The 14,312-nt window shown below is 37.9% G+C and overlaps 1 protein-coding gene across 2 annotated transcripts in view; it reads right to left on the reverse strand.

Moving 5' to 3' along the window:
* The window catches only part of MGAT5 (mannosyl (alpha-1,6-)-glycoprotein beta-1,6-N-acetyl-glucosaminyltransferase), a 130,095-nt gene that overhangs the window by 110,877 nt on the left and 4,906 nt on the right, over window positions 1-14,312 (reverse strand). The window lies entirely within an intron of this gene.

Consider the following 14,312-nt stretch of genomic DNA (forward strand, 5'->3'; position numbering starts at 1 on the left):
GAGAAAATACAGAAAATGTCATGAGAAAAGCCAAACAAAATCTTCACTTCTCACACAGATCCACAAAAAAAACCTCACCCTACCCAAAGATTTAATCAGTGACCTTGTCTTTGCTAGCAGACACAAGCTCCCTTTCCCCACGTGCTCTGGGCCCATCAGAAACTAAACTGCTTTGTCAGCATAATGTGGAACATGAACAAATGCTCTAGTGCAACCAGAAGAGACAGTCTCTCTTCTTCTATTTGGGTCAATATTAGTTGTGCAAATCGCATTGAACAAGCAAGCTTTTTGCTTGACTTCTGTTTTTTTCCCCCTTGGATCAGCTTGCTTGCAGTGGACCATCACACTGCTTAACTCTGAGATGCTAACAAACCAATTCTGCATATTCTTGTTACAGGCGATATAGAGAAATCTGAGTTCTCCTGCTCAGCTTTTCACTTGTCTTCAAAAGTGCCAGGAGAAATTCCACTGATAGAGTTAAACTCATCTCTTTTCCTCTTCTCTCCCCACCTCCCCCCGCCCAGGGCTACAAATTAATCATAAAAGCTTAGGCAACTATAAAAGCCATCAACAAGAGACAGGGAGAAGTACATTAAATAAACCCAATAACGTAAAACCAAAATTACAGGCAGGCAATTGAACACAGTATTTCAGGGTTGATTTCAAGGTAAACACGGTTGCAAGAGCATTATGTTACAGTCTAAACCCTATGAGCAAGTTTCTTTAGGCAGACATATCAGAACATTCATTTTTTTAAAGCAGGAAAAGAAAGCAGCCCAAAGCACCAGCTGAAATATGACTGTTCTAGTAATCATCTAACCTTTGGTCACTGCTAAAAGCTTGATGTGCATTGTTAATGTTTATAATGTTACAAAGCATTCGGCCTCCATGACTTGCTTACCTCCTCACTCATTTTGAAATGGGTACCACGACTGATGTTTCTCTTCAGAGAAAGAAGAACCTTCTAAAATATCTTGTCAGCTCTACCCAAATGAATGTTCTTCAAAAGGACCACAAAGGTCCTTTTTTAAGTTCCAGAACAGTACAGATCCCATGATGCTGGAGCTACTTACAGGTTTACCCTTGAAGAAAGTACTGCCGGTGACACAGCAGCAACTGAGGGGGCTAACTCTAAAACAACCCTAACATTTCTCAGTAGTTACATCACAAAGCCATTTTACTAATGCTAGTGTCAGAATTATCTTTTGACACAAAATCCACAGAACTGAAGCATTAATAAGACCTTCACCGCTCCAACAGCTTTCCGATTGGCAATATTTAAACAAAAAAGTACTGCTTCTACAAACCATGGATGCTCCTGAATAAGAGGTCAAATAAGTCAACTTATAAAGATCAGATAATCAAGTATGTGCCAATACACTGTGGACACTTATCCTGAAAATATATTACCTGCGTGACAGCCCTACTTCGAAGAAAGCTACTGTGCAAGTTATAACTAAGTCTTCCTCCTAATCACAAACACACTACTTCCTTAAATTTTGGAAATGTTTATTCAGCTTTTAAGGGGAAGTGGAAGGGTGGAAATAGATGGAAAAAACCATAGATGACTATTTTCTGCCAAGGGCAAGAATATCAGGAATTCTAAAAAGGACTGAGATGACTCTGAACATTTTAGAGGAGGATATTCAAGGCATATTCAGCAAAAATCCATTAAGAACTCAGAAGTCAAAGGCAGCTTCCGCAACACTGATAAATGCTCCATTTAAAAAAAATAAATAATAATCAGAACAGCTATAGAAGAAAAAGTGCATACACATAAGGATATAGGACAGGACAGAAGAAGAAAACAGTTGGCAGAATATCAAGATCTTTACAATCAAATTGGAAGAATACATTTCCTTCATCTTCCTCATTTCTCTTGAGCTGTTAATAACCTGTAACATATTTTGCATCTTTGTAGTACTGCTCTTTCAGAACCAATGTTTATATCAACTAGGATTTACCAAATGCTATAAATCCATAATCTAATATTAGATACTTATTCTAAAATAAAGTTAGTGGGCAATTAATGTTTAGTAAGTAGCTAACGTATTAGGGAGTAGTTTTGCTATCCCCAGAATTAAGATCTGAAAAAAAAATTTAAAAAGCTATTTTGTAACTAACAAACAATAGTGAGGTTTTGTTAATGTATTTCTTTGAAGGTCATCAAAATGGGGCATAACAAAGGAAATTTTGATCACCTAGGTTGAGATCTGATGAACTGTAAATAAAGATCACAACTGCTTATGTTTGAGCTGAAGTACTTATGTTAGGAACAAGTATATGTCCACCATCTGGTGCGTAGTAATTACAGAAATTAAAACTGCATTTCTGTGGCCTGCCTTTAACCATTTTTACTGATACAGTAATACTTGATCTTCTTAGGGAACATAATCTAAACTCATGCTGTTAAACGATCACAGGACTATCCACTGTATGGCGTAAGCAGTTCATTAAGCTAGAATCTTTAAAAACACTTGCTTGCTCCATAGTAATAACGGAAACAGTTTCTGGAGTTTTACGTCATGCCGTTAAATTTAATCCACAGTCGGGGCAAGTTAATTTCACACCTGCTGAGCGATATCCTGATGGATGGCACCACAGCAGGTCATTAATTTTCTCTCCTTTTGATTAATTTCACACCACACACTGGACACAGTCTCTTGAGTTACGATGTCTGAGCGCAATGCTTAATTCCTGTAAAGGGCTAAATCGGCTCTTGACTGCTTGCCAAAATGCAAAGAACCCAGATGTGATAAGTGAAAGGAAGCTCCCCTAGGCTTGGCGCTGAACTCTGCCACTGCTACAGGTGTGGCAGGACACTCTCACGCAGCAGGATATTTTAAGTGCATTCTTCTTGAGACTAGCTTTACAGCAAAAATTCTGGGTACTTCTTACTTTTGAGGTATCGCTTATAAAAAAAATCTGCAGCATCAGTAGAGCAGATAGCAATGACAGTACCGAAACAACTGGGAAGTTAAAGTTAGCCTTTCTTTTTTCTGCCACAGAAACCCTCCCATCATTGAGTTACTGACTTCATACCTAACAAGGTATAAAGACTTACTAAGCCTACCATATCTCCTGTTTTCAAATAAAAATCAAGATTACGGGGGGTGAAAGAAGGGGAAGGAAAAAGTAATGTTCAAAGATGACAATAGCAGCCACTGTTGCTACCACAGCACAAGGGGAAGCCGTGGGTCATCTTGTCCATCCGTAGTCAATGAAGAGAGATGGGGTCCCTTGGAGAGAGGAGCTCACAGCTGGGGAGCAGCCTGGTCTCACTCCACAGTTCTCATCCCACTGCTCCAAACCTCTCAACTCTCACACCCTCCTCTGTGCTAGATGTGCCAAAGCAACAGATCCCTTCATGAGCTGATTCAGATCTTGAAAACAAAAGCAGCTTTTTTTCTTACATTAGCTTTCTGCTTGTTTTGCAAACCAAGCTGTCTAACAGATGGCTCAGGTGCGTAGCAGAGCTAGCAAAAACGAAAAGGAGAAATTGTATCTGTTGGTAGCAAAGAGCTGTTTATCTACGCTCTTCTTCCCTTTTTAGGGAGTGATTCAATGCAACAACCCCAAAAGCCTCATCCTCTGTATTGACTATGGAAGGACCCAACCTTCCAAAACTCAAATTACTGTGTGTCTTTATCCCTTTCTCTTCCCTTTCTCCATGCTTCCTAATATTCTGCAGCACAGCTAATATTAAGGAAAAGTTATTGCTCATAACTCATTCAAAGCTTTCTCTCCTTTGTTCTTACTTCCTGATGGTGTTTCCCATTAAAACATGAGCAAATTTTTAATCTCTTCCTGATTCCAAAGAAGAACAATTTAGAAAACAAAAAAGTGCTCGTGCTTACCAGCAGCCATTTTTGGTAACAGAAGCTCTTGCAGTGAAATTGAAACAGTGGAGACAGTGAAGGGGAAAATGGTTTTGTGATCTGATGTAAATCACATAGCACACGTGATTCAGTATGCAGGGCTTAAATTTCCGTGTGTGACAGGCTGAGGCCAAGAAGACACGAGCTACTCTGGGTCAATCTGTGCCAGCAGACTTCTTCAACCAGAAGTCATTGCCTCCTCACATCTGCCCAAGGAATTAACCTGAGTGCTCCCTAGACACTTCAGTCAAAATAAGTTGGGCAAGAAATAATTCGCTATTTGAACCACAAAGCTGGTCTGGCTATTTTGATTAGTATAATTCAGACAGTATAAACCAGCCCTTCTATCGAGATGGCAGGGATCTTTTCTACCACTGTTCAGTTGTCCTCTCCTGGTTCAGCATACTGACATCATGACTTACTATCAAGTACTTGATCAAAGGCTCCGCATAAAGCTTGAATAGATGCTCATTTGATGTGTATTATAATGGTTACCTGTTTATTTGCCAACATGCAGCTTTCAGCATGAACTGAAAAATTTTACTGTCAACTTCTATAAAGAATTTAAATACAGGATGAACTAGAAGCTGGATTAGAAGGACTTAGCTTCTGAATGGGAAGTCAAAGTAAATTATCTCAATCATCAGAAGTTGCAAGCTGGATTTTTTTAACACAACTACCATTGCTGGCAACCAATTATGCCTATTCTGTCAGAGTCAGGAGTATAAAAGGAAGAGCTACAGTTTGAACAGTATTTACAGCAGTATGTACTCTTTCCTCATCGTTGCATGGTTCCCATTATGAAAGGGAAAGTGAACATTTCAGTCCTTTCGCCAATTACCCAAAACACAGTACAAAAAAAAGAGTCTGAGAGATAACCACATTTTTGCTGTCTACATTTTTGGATGTCTAGAGGACAGCTAGGTGCACTTCCTTTTCTGTCTCTCAGTTCTAAGGGGCTGCTGAAGACGCTATTCTGTTTCTACCTAAAACCTCTCTGTAGCTGCTATCTCTCAGGCCTTCTGCTCTTACAGAAGCATGCAATCACTCCCCTCTTTCCTCAGCCTGGCCTTCTTCAGATTGTCCTAGCTGGTGCTTCAGAAAAACAAAACAAAAAAAACCCCAACAACACGGCTTAGCCACACAGGCTGTGATCCTCAAACTCTATAACTTCCTCTCCCTCCTTCAAAAGTGTGGTACTTTCAAAGAAGCGAAACTTAATTTTCCTGTATATCATTTGAAACTAGGAAACAAAAGAACTCCAACTCTCATGCAGGGTCCTAAACTGCTTTTTCTCCACTTCACACAAATAATAAAGAATTAAGGTGAAATTTCCCTGAAGTGCATATATTAATGCTTACAAAATTCCTTTAATTGTTATAGCAATTTGTAAACTAAAACCAAAGTGCAATAAAGAATGAATTTTAAATTGCTATATGTTTGCATATATTAATTATGCACGTCACCATATGTCAGACAGAATCTCTGAAGGTGAATCTCAAATGAGTGATTACCACTGAAACAACATGATGGAGAATAAAGTAGACAAGTGATATATTTAGCTTCATCCTATCTTTGTCCCTAGAGAAAAGAGTTCCTTCTAGTGTGGGAAGGGGAGGAGAATAAAAAACCTTATTTGGTATGTTAAAAAAAAAAACAACACACAACCAAAAAACGTTAAAAAAAAACAACAACAACACACAACCAAAAAACCTTAGAAAATGAAAGCATGTTTTTCCCCCACAACTGATGACCCACTTTAAACAGTCTTATGTAACAATAAAATGAGATTATATTTGCCTTACTATGGATTTAATCTTATGTTTTTCAGTCTGAACCACAGCAGAGGGTTATTTTCCTCACCTGCCTGCCAGTTTTCTGAACTTTCCCAGTTTAAGTAATTCTGCACCTCTCCCATCTTTTCAAATCAATAAAAAAAAAAAAAGAAAGAGATAAATCTGGTAAAGTAATTTTGCACTTGGCTGAACTGTACAGGATTATATAATCTAAAGCTATATAGCTACGTTTAATGCCTGCTACCCTCTTCTCAGATTTTCACCAGTCTTTGACATGTTCTCAAGCTTTTCTCCCTTCAGTTCTGGGAACACAAGTCAGTTCTTAGAAAACACATACAAACTAAAGCATTGTCATCAAATTAAATGGTTTTCTAAAAGCTAGCAGAAATGGATCCACTTCAGTATTTTCTAAAAGGGCCCATAAAACTTAACATTAGCAAATCTCTTTGACACTGCAATGGAAACCAGGCTAGATGTTGTTTATAGTTGTATGGACAAAAAAGAAGGGAAAAAACCCACCAGGGCTCTTCTAGCAGAAAATCTTGCAGTGTCCAACTAAAATCTCCTACATACGCTACAGAGAGAAATATAATTGGAAAACACCACACATGTACAGCAAAGTATCCGTATATTTGTCAAATATTCTCTGAATCGTAGGGACAAGACTTACAAGGCAGTTAAGTCAGACTTCCATGGTCCGTTCAAATACATTAGCTTAGTTATTAGGTTAGTTCTCTAGCATTTCAACAGTGCGAACACATTATAACCAATATGAATGTAAGTATCAAGGCTTCCTTCCTCCTTTCCCCCAATATAAAAAAAAACCCAACCCTAAAAATATCTCCAGTTATGACTAGCGGTGCTATTGGTAGCTGAAAAACAGCTGCTAAGGCTATAATCTAGATAACATCTTTCCACTGTAGCTGCATACTAAACTCTAGCCAACATCTACAGTAGGACACATCCTAAACCCAAATGGTTTCCAGAATCAGAAAGGAAATTCAATAGGCAATGTTGTCCATCTCTAGATCGGTGACAGTGAGAAACGGTGTGATTTGAGATAACAAGGGAAAGTTAGGAGACTTCTCAGGACAAGCACAGCGATAGAAGGCCTGCCTCAAAAGGAACTTCCCCTAGGAGTAAGGATGACATTTTCTGACAGTATACCATACACCCTATCTAATGTTTAATTAGATAATAAGCTCTTAGAGAAGACACTTGGTATCAAAGGTGGAAGCCCAGCAGAATTATTTCTACTTGCTGATTTTCTTCTGAACCTCCAGGGCAGGTTCAGCATCCGTGCTCCCAGCCTGCAGCAGGAAGCATCTTCCTAGAACCAAGTTATGTTAGCTAGGTAAAGGGAAAAGACATGAAATAAACCCACAACTCTAAGACATGAATACACATCTATAGAGATGTACCAAAAGAAAAAATAAAAATCCACTTTCAGACAATCCTTTTGAAAGTTATTACAATCCAACAGATAATGTAAATGCATATAAGGCTGCCAAAAGGATCACTTACAGCTCTGAGCAGAATTTAAATGGTCTTGAAACAGTACTGTAGTACTATGGGAGAGAAAAAGAGGGACCACTACAGTGACACTACCACAGATGAATGGATTTCTTTACTGTTTAGTCACAGCTAATGAAGAGAAAAAGCCAGAGAGAGATGAACGGATTTTCTAATATTATGAAAATACTCATTCCTTTTTACTCACTGGGGAAATGTGATGGCAAACGCATCTTTAAAAGATAAGTTGGTACAAAAAGACTTTCTCTTTTAAACTCTGCATCACTGGGCTACATTGATTTATCTTTGTAACTGCCAGGATTTGACAGATAACCCAGAGATAACTATTTCAGGCATTATCTTAAGCACATTTCAACATCCAGAGCAGTCCATTTGCTTTGTAAGCTTCAACAAGGATCCAACAAAGACCATCCAACCACTCTATCATATCTTAGCCTACTGGCTTACACCTGAGTTCCACTGCAGAAAGTGGATAAACCTGTATTTGAGCTGTGTGCATGCTGAGGATAATGGTATCTCTAATTAGAGACAGGGAAAAAACAAAACCCAACAGTAGTCAGTAACTGAAGTTCTGGTCTTAAAGATAAGATCTGTTTATGCTAATAGCCTGACAAAAGAAATAATATATTTATTCAACATTTCTCTCTATTTCAGAGGGATATGATATTTCTTTCTACAGCTTTGTATCACTCAATACCTTCCAGGCTTGACTCCAACTTCGGCTGCTGTTTTAAAGCTGAGAAAAGATGTATCCTACAGTTTGGTCTTGATGTTTAAGTCTGACATGACTCGGTGTTTAAGTCTGAAGAATGCTTTGGAAGTCATCTCTATGCTCTTACAGTACTTATTTCAATCCAAAATTATTATTGCATACAGTTATTTTGGCATATATTGATTTTTGAGTGGCTTTCATTTATTTTCCAAACCTGAGAAAATACCTGATGTTCAAGACAGCTGAGAAACTAAGTTGTTTTTCCCATAGGTAAACTTTCTCTAACTCCTAACCTCTCTTCCATTAACTGCATTGTTCCTGCTCTTCATGCTCATCTGCTTTACGTTAAAGAGAGCAGTATTTGACCCAGGAGTTTAATTACTCCTTAAGAACAACTTCACCATCGCTACCACCAGATCTTCCTCTACCTATCATCCTGTAAGATTCTTAAGAATCTGAAGGATTTTTCCTTCATTTATTTTAAAAAATAAAAAGCAAAACCAACTACTGCTTCATGGCTGTAAGTATCTAGCTGCTGTGACATTCACAATTCCACATCAGACACCTAAAATCTGTACACAATGAAAGTTCAAAAAGGGACTCAAAAAAGCCAGCTCACAAACGAAGCAGCTTAATTACATAAAGAAAATAGCTAGCATGGATTTACCGGGAATTTCAGAAGATAATATTCAAAATGCTGTCTAAATTCAGATTTATTGGATGCCTTGCTCTGCTCAGCTTTCCTATGTTCTAAGTTGTCTCAGTGGTCTGTTAAATTAGTGAACTTATATTTTCTCCATAATATTTTCATTTGTTTACCCTGACTGGCCTTTTTCGGGAGTATAAGAACAGCCTTATAAGAGATTCCTATACAAACATTTAAAATAATCAAGCCAAATATATTATTGCAGTAACATATTGAATATATTAGCAAAAATAAGGAAGTCGATTCTGGTGCCAACAGCCCTCAGGGAAAAAAAACTGCAGATCCAGACAAACTACAGGACGTTCAACGATCCCTCACCTCTTCAATGTGCTACTTTCATTTTCTGTAGATTCAAAGCTTGTGCAACACAGGCAGAGTCAAACCCTCAGTAAAAATGGCCTCAATCATTACAGACAGTTACTTGAGGTCAGTCGAAAAAGCCACATGGGAAAAGGAGACAGGAAATGATCCGTGTGAAAGAGTTATTGATGTGACAAAGAAAAAGATACAAGATCAACTGGCCTTCTGAAGGCACGCCATCTTCCCTTGAAATCATCTGTTTTGATAATTAGGTGGTGAGCAATCCAACAGAAAGGTTTAGTTCACATTGTACCTATTATTACATGATTATAACAAAATTTCAGCACAACTGCACATATACCATTCAGGGACTTCATCAAATTTCATTTAATTTTACAAAAAAAAAAATCCATCCAGGTTTGTTGGGTGGGTGGGGCAGGACGAGGAGTTCTGGTTTACTCCAATTCTAGAAGTCAACAAGCTCAGTAAATAAGGGCATTTCCTCAGTGATTTAGTAAGGAAACAGGTTACACAAACATGCGAAAGATTTCAGAAGTACACTTTGGGGGACAGGAAGGAACACATGAGGTAGCGCTTAAGTGTAATGTGTGTGAAAAAATGTCAAGTCATATAGTGAAATCTCATTCTTGAAGATGAGGTGTTCGGAGAAAAAAAAAAAGAAAGGCAAAAGCCATTCAGAAATCTGGAGTAAGGAGATTTTGCTTTTTTCCGAGCACAGCAGAGGATACCCAAAGCACTTATCACACAACTGAAATCCAGCTTGACCAACAACAAAAAAAATCCAAACACAAAATAACCATACTTAGAATTGAGAGATAGCTGAATTTTAACACATCTGATGAATAAGAGATTATATTTGCTAAAATCTTCAGAGTCTGGTGGAAGGCTGTTTCCAGCGCCGAGCAGAAAATACATATACTGCCTGCATGGCTCCTGAAGACCAAATGAAAAGAGAGCTCAACGTGATTAGCCCTTCAGTCTTTTAGGACGTGGAACAGTAGAGGCAGTGGTAATAGCAGTAATTAAGTAGCAGTGACAAAGAAAACATGCTTCAAATTACACAAAATAGGGGAGAAAAAGAGACAAACACAAGCCAAGATGGAAGGAAAATCATGACCAAAACCCTGTAACACAGTATTCCACAGAACTTCTAACATTTCTCCCCATTATTTTTTAAATCAGTTTTACACTTCAAACACTGGTGGACTTTATGTGATTTTCTAAATAAATCTTTATGAGGAAATAAAGGTCTTAACAGCACAATAAACTGGACAACTGTCAGCAGCACAGTCAGCCACAGACACATCAAGTGAGAATATATTAAGAAAAAAAAAAAGTATGCTAATAACTTTTGACAGATTTCTTCCTCCATTTGTGAAATCCAAGGATGACAGAGCTGGTCAGAACAAAATAAACCATGAAAAGGTTTTAATCCTGCATTTTTGTGGCCTGGACCAACATTTTTATCCCGAGCAATAGGCTTGATCCCCACAGTACAGGGAAGGTGGACACGTTGAGTGCTGTAAGGTTCCAAGAGTAATTTCTGCCAAACTACAATGCTGCATCAGCAGCCTTTTTAATGAAATGTCAAATCTTAGTTATTTAAAGAATAAGGTGGGTGGCATATTTAAAAATACTCTGTAGCTTGTGAAAGGGCAAGAGTACACCTTCATTAAAAAACTCTTTTCATAATACACATCCAAAATCAATAGTGCGAAATCTGAGTTGTGTATCAGGAATTTATACAGTGAGAAGGATTTTTTTTTTTATTTGGATAAACAAAAGTTAAAGTGTATATCGATAGTACTTACACAGAGAAAGTCTTTTTGGAAAAAAACCCACATTAATTTGCTAGATAAAACTGGGGCCATTTGACCTACTGGACAGAGCATTAACCAATATGAACCCTCTCTTAACCTAGGTTTTAAGAAGTCATAAGAACAGAGTCTTCTAAATTAGGCTGATGTTCAAACACCCCAAGCCAACACTGTCACTTAAAGCAACATCTTTATCCTTCTCCAACCTATATAGCTAGAAGGTGAAGACAGCTAGAGAATGTTGTCATTCTGAAACATGACCGGCCAAATGCCAGAAGGCCATTTACAGCCAGCTTGTTGGCCAGTTTGCTGCGCTGCCACGTAAGTGCACCGATAGGAAGTGGGGAGAGATTGGTACTGGGGCACAAATGTCCTCTCACTGCAGCCTTGGTGAAAACCAGGAAGACTAATGACATTCCCATTAAAAACACCAGCAAATGCTCGTGTTAGCTCTCCTCAGAGAGGTACTGTGAATTATAAAACAGCGTTATAAGATTACAGTGTTACACAGAACATTCTGAACACCATAGCCTGAAGTACCAGATTATCAGCTGAGCAACAGAATTCAAGTTCACCGTATCCAATGGGAACAATACTCAAGGGTAGAACAAGCCTTGAGGAACAAACAACAGCCTGAATAGAGACTGAGACAATTCTAAAAAAACGGTAGATGGGAAAAAAATCATTTGTTCAAATACACAGGATATAGTAAAGCTGTACTTTGAATGCAGGGAAAAAAAGCCCCTTTTTTTTTAACCTCAAATTGTGAGAAATTAGATTCTTCTGATGTCCATCTAAGTCCCCTTTTTGGGTCTAAGAAATGCAAAATTTATATGTTTTTTTTTTCCCCTTATACTTATTTATAATACTATTTTTCAAGTACAGCTTTTTTAAAAGGTGTCTTTTTTTCCATTTACAAGAGTCAGTGTTTTCTCTACTCTAGATGTGGCCACACACATGCCAATACCTCAGTATGTAAGAGTCTTCTTAGACACGTTTTAAGTATCTTAATCAATACTGGCATTCTTCTGTAACATTACACAGTGCACAAGCTATGCAACCGGTACATATGGTTATACGATACATACTACTATGTCAGGAAATGAATCAAGGTACAAGGACTTTAATAGAAGCTGAACAGAAGCTAAACCTGTTACAAGCTCTTGCTCTGTATCAGTCAGTACAGCCCTCAAAGGAAAGTTTAAGTGCACACTTGGGCCTCATTGTACTAGTTTCAATATACAGAGCCAGAGGTTTAAATAGCATCAGCTCAAAAAGAGCTTAAGTAAACTGCAATATGCCTTTTACACCAGTACGGAACTTTATACGTTGCACTTAAACTCTCGTTATATCATGACAAAAATGCATTCCTTTCAGTACAGGCCAGTGGCGCACTGAATCACTGCTGGTAACACACCAACAGCGCTGCAGTAACTGCTCACTCACTGGACATTCAGCAGTCAGCACGGATCAACTAGTGAACTAAAATTCCAAACTTCCAGTGGGCAAAGTACTATTTTCACAGAACATTATCTCAGCCCCTAGTAAGCAGCAATATGTAATAGACTCCAGCAGAGAGGCAAAAACCTTAATAATTTTCCAGCCTGACGCTCTCCCTTGCTCCCTCAAATATTCTTTAACTTACCATGGTGAGAATTTTGGTAGGACAGGTTAGGTGAAGGTTACTGTAACCTTTTCCTCAAAGGGATCATGTGTAGTCCTATAAGGTTATCAATCCAGAACCCAAGGAGAGTCACTTAAGAGACTCAAACCAAGATTTCACAAAGATTAACTGGGGCCACAAGAGAACATTGATAAGCTTCCCCAGAAGTCTTAAACCACGGAGATCTAGATTTAGACATATGTTAAATCGCTTTGCCAAACACTCATGCAACTCAGTTTCATTTCTCACACCATTAAAGGAGGCAGAAATTTTTGTTTTACTGATTATCTAATTTTTTGAATGTATAACTGTGAAGCTGCTGAAAAAATCTGGGAAAGCATTCTAACAAGAACTATAGATTACTATTTTATCTCTAGAGTACAGTTTGTATTTTGCTTCCAAGAGAAGTTATGATATCAAAACAAAGAAAAATATTTTTTCTAGAACTCAGTTATAAATCAATTCAACTAAGAAAACAACTATTAGAAATAACAATCCAATATTTTATTTTACAGTATAACCATAACATATTCATTTAACTTGATTACAGGCTCTTAAAGTTAGACTAAGTATTCAGAACTGGTTGATTTTATCTATAGTAAAATAGCTGCTAGCTTAAGTAGAAAAACCACTGGCAGCATTTGCAGTATTCTCCTTCTGCATGCTTTTTTTCCAGTCTAGTAAAAGAAAAGTAGCTGCATAACACAAATAGATGTTAAGCGTAAACAGAATGATACTGCATTTCACCGTGTTCTTGGAGGATCAATAGTACTGGCTGAGAAATGCAGGGAGGAAAACTGTTCATTTTTACAAGAACTTACAAAAACAAATCAATGTGCTAAGGAACCGATTGGAAAAATATAGCTTTAAAAATCTGGTCAAATATCATGTACAACCTAAGCTGAAGTCTAAGTAGTAAAGATTGAGAAATCTTTGTGTCTCCCCCTGCGCCCTTATAGCATTCCACATCCTTTTCCTGTTCTGTCAGATCAGGAAACACAAATACTGACTTCACCGACAAAAACCTACCAAAATACAGGAGTGACAGTTATTAATTAAATCTAAGGAGAAAGAAAATAATTAGATATTCTAATTTGGCTATATGCCTATTTAAATTTAAGGCCCAATTCCTAAATGCAGTGGATTTCCAGACAAACACAGTTTAAGCTTTCAAAAACCTCTCTCAAACAATTCATTTTGTTCAATCCTGACTTCCAGACTGTTTAAGCTTTCAAAAGCCTCTCTCAAACAATTCATTTTGTTCAATCCTTCAAGTATTTTTTCAGACTTTTTCCTGATCTCTCTAAAACTTTTTTCCACAATCACTGCAGTAGAGGTATGCATTTTAACATTTCCTACCTTAAACTCCATCAACACAGAGACTGAGAAACACTCATTTTTTTGCTCCTACTCACTGCTTTCAAGTGTGCCTCCAAGGCCCCCACAGCCCAAGCATCAAATTAATGCCTCACTTGGACTGCTTGCCACTTTTTTTTTAAAACATCGCTACCCAAGGAACAGCTTTTGCAGCCCCTCTTCCTGCCAATATCATCTCCGAACCCACTGTAAGTCTACCATTAGCCAAATGCATTTTTGATAGGATTGTTATAATGCTTCAAGAGCTGAGATGCTGCAGGGTTTTGGAGGCATCTCTTGATTTTTCTTTTGGTACATGTATACCTGTGCCTGTGAAGTACGTGAGAAAGTTTGCATCCACATACAATGTACTAGTGCCTACACAGACTCCTTTCACTTTACTGCAGGAGTTTGCCAAATAGGTGTGAAAGTTTCTACGTTAAGAATATGACAGGTTTTTGCTAGGCACTAAATATTTATGTCTGCTTACTTTCTCTTTTTTTTTTTTTTTTGGGGAAAAAGCTCCTTTG

Source organism: Calidris pugnax, unplaced genomic scaffold (genome assembly GCF_001431845.1).
Source record: "Calidris pugnax isolate Ruff unplaced genomic scaffold, ASM143184v1 scaffold60, whole genome shotgun sequence".
Lineage (NCBI taxonomy): Eukaryota > Metazoa > Chordata > Aves > Charadriiformes > Scolopacidae > Calidris > Calidris pugnax.